Raw genomic sequence first — 8,670 nt, 5'->3', positions numbered from 1 at the left:
GTGGAGGGCTTTGTAGGTGAGGACCAGGATTTTGGAGGTTACCCAGTGAGATATGGGAAGCCAGTGGAGTTGTCATAGGACCGGAGTGATGGGATGACAGGATTTGGAGCAGGTGATGAGGCGGGCGGCTGCGTTCTGGACCATTTGGAGTCGATTGATGTTGGTAAAGCTGATGCCGAGGAGAAGTGAGTTGCAGTAGTCCAGTCGGGAGGAGATGAAGGCGTATATTGCTGGATGGTGTATAGTAAATAGTAACTAAAGCTGTCAGATGAATGCAGTGGAGTTAAAAAGTACAGTTTTTCTCTCTGAAAAGTAGAAAGTGGCATGAAAAGAAAAGACTCAAGTAAAGTACAGGTACCATAAATGTGTATCTAAGTACAACTCGAGTAAATGTACTTAGTTACATTCCACCACCGGTAATAACAGTGCACTTGCCAACCAATCACTGAGATCTGGCTGTGGCTCAGTGGTAGAGCGGTTGCCTGCCAATCGGAAGGTTGGTGGTTCGATCCCTGCCCCTGCAGTCATTGTCGAAGTGTCCTTGGGCAAGACACTGAACCCCGAGTTGCCCCCGGTACTGCGCATCGGAGTGTGAATGTGTGTGAATGTTTATCTGATGAGCAGGTGGCACCTTGTACGGCAGCCCCGGCCACAGTGTTTGAATGTGTGTGAATGGTGAATGTTTCCTGTAGATGTAAAAGCGCTTTGAGCAGTTGTTAAGACTGGAAAAGCGCTATATAAATACAGCACATTTACATCATATTAGAATTTTTAGCATTAGCATCCGGCGCCCCCTTTTTTCTCAGCAGATATCTTGACTTGTCATAGCAGGGAAATCGCCTTTAACAATGGATGAAATGAAATGAAAACAAACCCCAAGTTGTAAAAAAGTTGCTTGTGCAACAAGGAAAGTTTAGGATGGAGAGCGACAGACAGCGTGAGGGGAAGACAACAGACGGACAGGAGAGAGAAAGAGAGACCCAGAAATCGACAGTGCATCAGAGAGAGCGTGAACAGATGCGTTATCTCCTTTTGACTCACAGCCGCGGGGCATCCTGCAGCTCTCTCCCATTTCTCTTCCGTTTCATCATGTACAAGTACAATGTCGCCGTTAATAATTAGAGAGGCGGGGTAAGACGCCGCCGATTCACCAGCGGAACAATCGGTTGCACACAGAGCCGTCTCATTTTAATAATTCAAATCAATTTACCCTTGTGCATTATTTGCATAAAGTAAATGAATTTTTGTTCTGCGAGGCTTGGCAAACACAGGCCCCTCACCGCACTGTGTAAGCATGGTCATGATTGGTAGAGTGTGTTGTCTTACAGGAGCGGTAATCTCAACGCTGCGGCAGAGACACGGAACAGCACCGGTTCCCCGCTCTATGTATGATCCTATCATGTGTGATTTACTGGATGTCCTTCCATATGAAGTCACTCTTTTATGGGATTAAAGTGCTCCATAGTCCATAATAGGGGTGGGGGGTGGGGGTAGTGATGTTGACCCTGAAGGCCCTGACCTCCTGGGTTAGCCTTCAGCTCTGTTGTCACAATATACTCCAGTCAGGGTCTCCGCTCTGCCTCCTGGCCTCCTCTGAGGCCCAGTATCATTCTTATTGACAGCCATTGGTTTGACTAGGGTTGAAGTCTAGTGGTCTAGTGCAGGGGCCTTCATCATGTTTTGCATATCTTATTAAATTCACATTTTAAGGATACTTGCATAAAACCTGATACCCGTGTGTTTTTAATCAAAATGTTCAGAATAAACTCCGCTTACTGCATAGCGAGGCCCTGATTTGTTGCAGAGCCATGTATGAAGAGATAATGTAGCCCTAAAGCTGAAAAGGTAATGCTCACTTTGTTTAAATATCTCAAATCTCTTGTGAATACACACCTACACTCAGTTGACTTTGGTGCTTGAAATGAGTTCACAAAAGTCTCAGGTTCACAAAAGTAGCCATAATATATGAATAAAACAGTATTTGATCCTCAGTCGATTAAGTCAAGGACCCTTTATCTGAAAGAGAGATGGAGCAGGGACCCCCCGTTCCCCTCCCCCTCCCCCCACTACTACATATATTGTCTAAAATGAAGTTTGTGAATAGAATCAAAAGCTATTAAAATCATAAATGATTTTATGAATCATTTTTTAATTTTAAACATTCATTTTTATTTATTTTTATTTAACCTTTATTCATTCAGGGGAGGTCCACTGAGAGGCAGCCTCTCTTTTTGCAGGAACACCCTGATCACATTCACACCTGGATCTGCCCAATACAACCACAGTCTGGAGCGGTTGGGGTTCACATCAGTGCTGGTAATGAGGGAGGTACAAGCGCTGCTCTTTCACCCCACCCAGATTTCATCCTGTTGGGTGTGGGGATTGAACCGACGACCTCCCGGTCACACACCTTGGGGAGTATACCTTACCTGTAGGCCAGTAAGCAGCGGGGATTTGCTAAGAACATGTTGGAATCATGTTAAAAATAAATGACTTTCAAAACTTATAGTTTACTATAATTCGGTCGCCCCCCCTGCATTGACTCTGAGGACCCCCTAAGTGTCAGGGACATCCAAATCAAGATGGGGAGGAGGGGGAGTGGAAATATTTTTTAAAGCCAAAATATGTGTCTGACCATTTTGAAAGAAGTATTGTACAGTGGTGCTGCAGAGACGTCCCCGCCTAAGAATCCTTTATTCGGTACTATAATCATTTACATTTTCATATTTTTTCAATAATAATGAGATCAATGATAAAAAAATGTACAAATTCTCACAATTGGGTGTTGCTGCACTAAATAAAGATGCATAACGTCAGAAAGTAGTGGCTATCTACTCACTTCTAACTTTTAAGCAACATACATTCAAGTTGAGTACTTTGTTTTCCTGCTCAACTTTTGGACTGATTTGGGTACCGGTATTTTGTACAATTTTTTGTATTTTCCAACATTTTTAGGGTCTTTTTTCAAATTTTTACATGTATATTCAACATCACATTTTCCATAACATGAATTATGTACTGGATCCTGATTTACTTGCTTACTGGAGTTATAGAGTGTACGTTGATGCCATATCAGAAACAGCACAATTCCGCCCTCCACTCTCTGAGTTCTGAGCAGGCAAAGACTGAAGACACTCCCTTAAAGATAGATAGGAGCTTAAATGTAGAGAGCAACTCGGTATTATTTAAAAAGGTCAACTGTTAAGTCTCAGAGGGCGACAGAATGTTCTGAGACGTATGAGACTGTGTGTTTAAAATATGATGGATGAACTTCTGTCTCTCTCAGTCTGACAAGCTCGGAGATCCATTGGAAAAAGAGTGACTGAATATTGCAATAATCTCTCTCTCTGACTCTCTCATTGGCTGACACTTACGCTGATACAGATATTTTAAGAATAAGCTAATATTGGGCCAGGCCCCGCCGCCTATGACCTGTTATTATCAGTAATCAATAATCAGTCATTGAGAAGGGGGGGGGGGGGGGGGGGGGGGGGGGGCAGAATACAGAATACAGCACAGAAAGTCTAGAAAATATTTGCTAAAATAGAACAACACGTAATTATGCTAAATAAAACTCAAATCCATTGAAAATCCCAATTGTCAGATTGACAGAGCTCTAGCTCAGTGGATGGGGGGCGGGGGGAAGGGGGGCAGTCATATTTGAGGGGGGCCGGTGCCACCACGCGACTTTAAATCCGTAAAAAAAGCCCTATTTAAATTGAATTTATTATTATTATTAACATTATTACTATGAGAGAAAATTGTACCTGTGCATGCAGTGTCCCAAACTGGGTGCCAGGCACTGCATCGCATTGGTCTTGCAAACTAAAAGTAGATTTTTTTTCCCGGGTTGGGAACATATAAATCAGCCAGTGGCATGGTGTGATGGTTTGTAATTCAAAATGAGTAGAGGCGGGGCATTTTGTTCATTTCAAAGTTCTTTATTTAAAATTTAAAACCCAGTTGATCCATGTGCAGGGTTATGACATCAGTCTGTTGTTTTTCTGTTAATCCTTCTGTTCAGTCTGGTTTTGATTGTGTAGGCGGCTTTTTAAAATGCATGCAATGGGTCTGTTATCATCTGCATAATGAAGATTCAGAATACATTTTAATATTAAATAAAACGGGTTTTTCATTGTTGAGGCTGTGTCTGTTAAACATGCATGAAATGCTACATATTTGTTAAAAACCTAGAGGCTAACTGCATCCAGCGTGTTGTTATTAAGAATATCTGCATAGTGGGTGGACTAGAAGTAAGCAGATTAGACAATAACGAGAAAACACTGATGCCAAAAAATAAAAAAATAAAATAAAATAAAATAGTGATTGTCCGACCCCCTCAGGCCACTGATGTGGACAAGCTTAGGCTTCTATCTCACACATATGTTCTGGAACTTCCCAAGACTATGTAATTACTGGGCCACTATTTCCCAAACTTTGTCTGAAGTTCTAAAGACACATCTCAAGCCAGACCCAGTTTTGGCTATGTTTATCAAATAATCCATAGCATATGATATGTTTTTGTGAATCCCGTTCTCCCTCCCAACTCGTAAAATACGCACGCTTGATCAGTGGCTCTCAGCATCAGATACAGTGCAGCAGCTCTGAATTAAAGCTCCCATGGCATGAAAATTTCACTTTATGAGAATTCTTAACATTCCTCTTTGTTCCCCCGTACAGCTTGGGAGTAGAATTGTTACCATTAGTCTCGTTCCAAGGAGTTAATGAACCACTGAAACAATTTTAAGGTGCAATAGAATCTTTGGTATTGGATCGATCAACAATAATAAGGTATCTGTTGTATTACTGTGTTGCAAACTGGGATGTAATCAATGACAAAACAATGCCCCCCCCCAAAAAAAGAAGAAGAAATCGAGGTTTGTATGGAATTGTGGGTCAAAAATCGTGAACCGAATGGAACCGTTTGGTGCATCGTTACAGCCCTTGTGATTGTCTATTTGCTGTAGTCTAATTTTTACTCTCTGTTTTAGTGACACTGGATGTGCATGTGTGCATGAAGAATTATGCGATGCAAATCATCACCTCTGGCAGTCATGAGGAATAGAGGGTATGTATTGACATCTTTTATTCACACGGCACCACACCCCTTACTCCTGCTGAGCAGCTAAACAAACGGAGAGGTGATATTCAGAGAGGTTAAAAAACTATCTTGGATAAGTAGAGGCCATTACAATCCATACAAAATCTGTATAATATGCCAAAACTGTCCAACACGTTCTCACTCCCAACTTGTAATATACTGACGCTTGGTCAGTGTCTCTCAGCGTCACAGCGTTACTGACATAAAAATCACCCTACAGAGATGAAACGCAATGTTCTCTTTAATTACCCAAATAACATGCTTGATTCCACACAACGCTCATTGGCAAGTACAAATCTCTACTTTAATTAATTTTAGGGTGTTTTATTCAATTTTATAACATTTGAAAAAAAATTGAAGTTGTTTTGAATTAGTATTGAGTAAAAGTTGACATATTCCAGTCTCTGATTATCCATCCTGTACATTCCTTTAAATTTAGTCTAAATAATTCCTAATTTCTGCTTTCTCCTAATTTTCTAACTCAAACGTTAGGTATAATTTCCTATAATTGAGGTTTATTGACCATAAGTTTCAACAATAATTGTAAAACTAGAGTTATCAAGTTAAAAAAAGCTTCAAGTGTTGAAAAAAGGGACAAAAATGTTAAAAAAAGTTAAAAACATAAATAAAAAGCTTAAAAAGTGTTGATTTTCTATTTTGACGGGAAGACAACAGAAGGCTTAAGTGGGACATCGGTAGAAAGTATCATGCGCAGGATTATCACCTAGGTTCATGCCTCGTTCTTGTCCCGGGTGTCACTAAAACCTTCATTTTATAACCCAACCCACCATCTTTTCTAAACATAAGCAAGCATGTCGGTCAGTCTACGTCCCGTCAAAAGTGAGGAGACTTTCAGCGTGAATAACAAACGCCAAAGGCACATGACCAGGCGTCCGTATTTTACACAATGTGGGATTGAGAATGTGTTGAACTGTCACTCACTCATTATATTACATGACATGCCGTATATATTTGTAGCTTAACAGCAGGGAAGAAACATTACAGTAAACAGAAGTCTAGATGTTTCACTGACTGAGTAATCCAAAAAGTAGTTGGTTGCAGACTATATATATTCTAATATGTCACACATAATGAATTAGCATGTCAGAGCAGTATTTAGTAAGACAAGGTACAATTTCACGGACAAAATACTACAAATTTGTGTTTTGTGTCAAAACTAATCTAGTGAGTAATCTAGTGATATAGTATTATAGCACATCCACCACAGGCTTTCTGTAATAAATGTATCGTCTCCAGAGTCCAGATAACAACAGTTTTCAGAAAGCTCTCCAGAGCCACAGAAGACACTGTACAGCAGTATGTGCAGGCTGAGTAATACTCCTCATGATGATTAAAGTGAACTTCATATTTACCACAGGTGGAGAGTCCCTGAAGAACACGAGATAAGATATTAAAATCTGGTTCTCTTTGCCTTAATCTTTAGTCCTCTATAAACTCTATAGGGCTGTCACAATTTTAATTTGACGTCAAAAATTGATTGAAATGAGCTTTCGATTTCGACTCACGCATTTAAGAGACTTGACCCTGCCTATGTGTGAAAGTCTGAAGAAAACAAACAGATGCAGCGTGGCTTGCCGGCTAGCAGTAAGCAGCTAAAGACACAGGCTTGCGTTGGCTTACCGGCTAGTATTATGCAGCTAAAGACACAGGGTAATGTTAGCTTATTGGTAGCCTGCAGCTGCACTTTTCCAGACACCAGGCAAGGCAAGGCAGCTTTATTTGTTTAGCACAATTAAAAAAATGAAAAACAGATAAAACACAAGTATAAACAGTTAAAAGTAAAAACATTAAGACAGATAAAGGGCCATTGTGGAAGTTGGAGATGACAGAGAAACACTTGTGGGAATCCTCCTGCTACCCTGAAGTCACAGTGTAGCAAAATTCTGCCTCCCTCTGAGTCAGTTATGTGAGCTAACGACAGTAAAGCATGTTGGCCCTGACAGAATTTCATTGTGCGTTCATGTGCACCTTGTTAAACTATAGGTGCATTCAATTGCACTTCGTTAATTTTGAGGAACTCAAACTGTTGTCGCAAATTACTTATCTGCCATCCAGCGGCTCTTAGTGTGACATTGTAGTCCCTGTTGGCACTCTTGGTGTCAGCTAGAATGTGTTTACATGCTTTGATATTTTAAAAAACATGTTTCTCATACTGCCCATTGATGCAGCTCCTCTGCCTGGAACGTTCTGTTTGAGCTTTTAGCCCGCCATCCTGAAAAGACCAGTCTGCTTTGATTGGTCAACTGGCCCACTCTGTTGTAATTGGTCAACCATATTCAAACAAGCCACTGTACAGACTGTGGTTGGTCTGGCAGCAGAATTGAAAAACTGGACTGGCATCAATCAATGACATTGTTAATTGAGGGATTTCACAGCAGCATTTCTTCATACATCTATAACATACACAAACAAGTACATAAACACAAGACTGGGAAAAAAAGCATAATAATAGGGGGCTCTTTAAATCAAAAGTCAAATCCAATCGTGGATTTAAAGAATCGTGACAACTTTATGACTGAACTTTCCAGCTTGTCTCATTTCAGAATAGACATCCCAGTACATAGGAACACATTGGGAAATACATATTTGGGTAAAGGTTTAATGTGGATAACATGCCATACCTAGAACCTAGAAGACAGCTCAAACTAATATTTACTGTAGATCTGGTCTCTGGCTTATACACAGTAGGTGTACTTCTCTACTTAAACTTGGCTTTTGGCCTTGCCCTGTTTACCTGCCCTCCGATATCTGATGAGACCTGCTGCTTCCTGGCACTTGATGTTAGTATAGTACCAACCTCAGCTGGATGGTAGTGGAATTGAGCCTAGGTATGCAGAGCAGTAAATCCACACCGTACCCATTCATCAATGTGACCATGTCGCTGCTCTCTCTGCCTTTTCCCCTCCAGCTTAGCCGAACTACGTCCCTCCTTACACACGTTCGGTGGCATATGATTAATCCTACCTCTCATATCTCTTCTCATGTGTCAGCACCTTCGCTGCTTTATAGGCTTATTCTGAAATGAAGTGACAATTCTGCTCTAAAATATCACCAAATTAAGACTGCTGGCATGTGTAAACAACGCAAATGTACTCCAAAACCCATAAATCAAATGGAAGGCGATGCCTAAGTCTCCCATTAAAACTTTGTTGACCCTGTAATATTGTGTGGTTGAGCCTTTTTAGCTGATTCTACATTAGTCCTCTCTCAGCTGACTATTCATTGTTGATGATATTTGCGGTGTGAGTGCATTAGTTCTTGAAAGATTGTATTCATAAATCACACATGGAGTTATTGTAGTGTAGGTCATGAATAAACACGGCCATTTGGGAAACAGCAGATTTTATAACAGGTCATTTCACTGATACGATTACATTTATGTGCAGGAGAATAATATAAGCATGTAACTGAAATAGCACTTTAAAAATACAATTTCCTTATTAAAACTAAAAGACACCATTAAAAAAAAACTTGATTGCGTTTTTATGTTCTTTTAAGTACGTTCTGATTGAAACAACAATCTTTGACATTGGTCTAGTACTAAGAGT

The 8,670-nt window shown here is 40.4% G+C and overlaps 1 protein-coding gene across 2 annotated transcripts in view; it reads left to right on the top strand.

The window, feature by feature from the left end:
* Window positions 1-8,670, top strand: part of LOC116705963 (heparan sulfate glucosamine 3-O-sulfotransferase 5) — a 105,584-nt gene that overhangs the window by 58,569 nt on the left and 38,345 nt on the right. Inside the window, exon 2 of one of the 2 annotated variants that reach the window (XM_032542470.1) lies at window positions 4,992-5,068. The exons of the other annotated variant lie outside the window; for it this stretch is intronic. The gene's annotated coding sequence lies outside the window, so the exon portion shown is untranslated. The remainder of the gene's footprint in view (window positions 1-4,991; window positions 5,069-8,670) is intronic. 2 annotated transcript variants of the gene reach the window in all.

The sequence above is a fragment of the Etheostoma spectabile genome, chromosome 18, assembly GCF_008692095.1.
Source record: "Etheostoma spectabile isolate EspeVRDwgs_2016 chromosome 18, UIUC_Espe_1.0, whole genome shotgun sequence".
Classification (NCBI taxonomy): domain Eukaryota; kingdom Metazoa; phylum Chordata; class Actinopteri; order Perciformes; family Percidae; genus Etheostoma; species Etheostoma spectabile.
The sequence above is the reverse complement of the archived record's forward strand: the minus strand, read 5'-3'. Positions and strand labels throughout refer to the sequence as shown.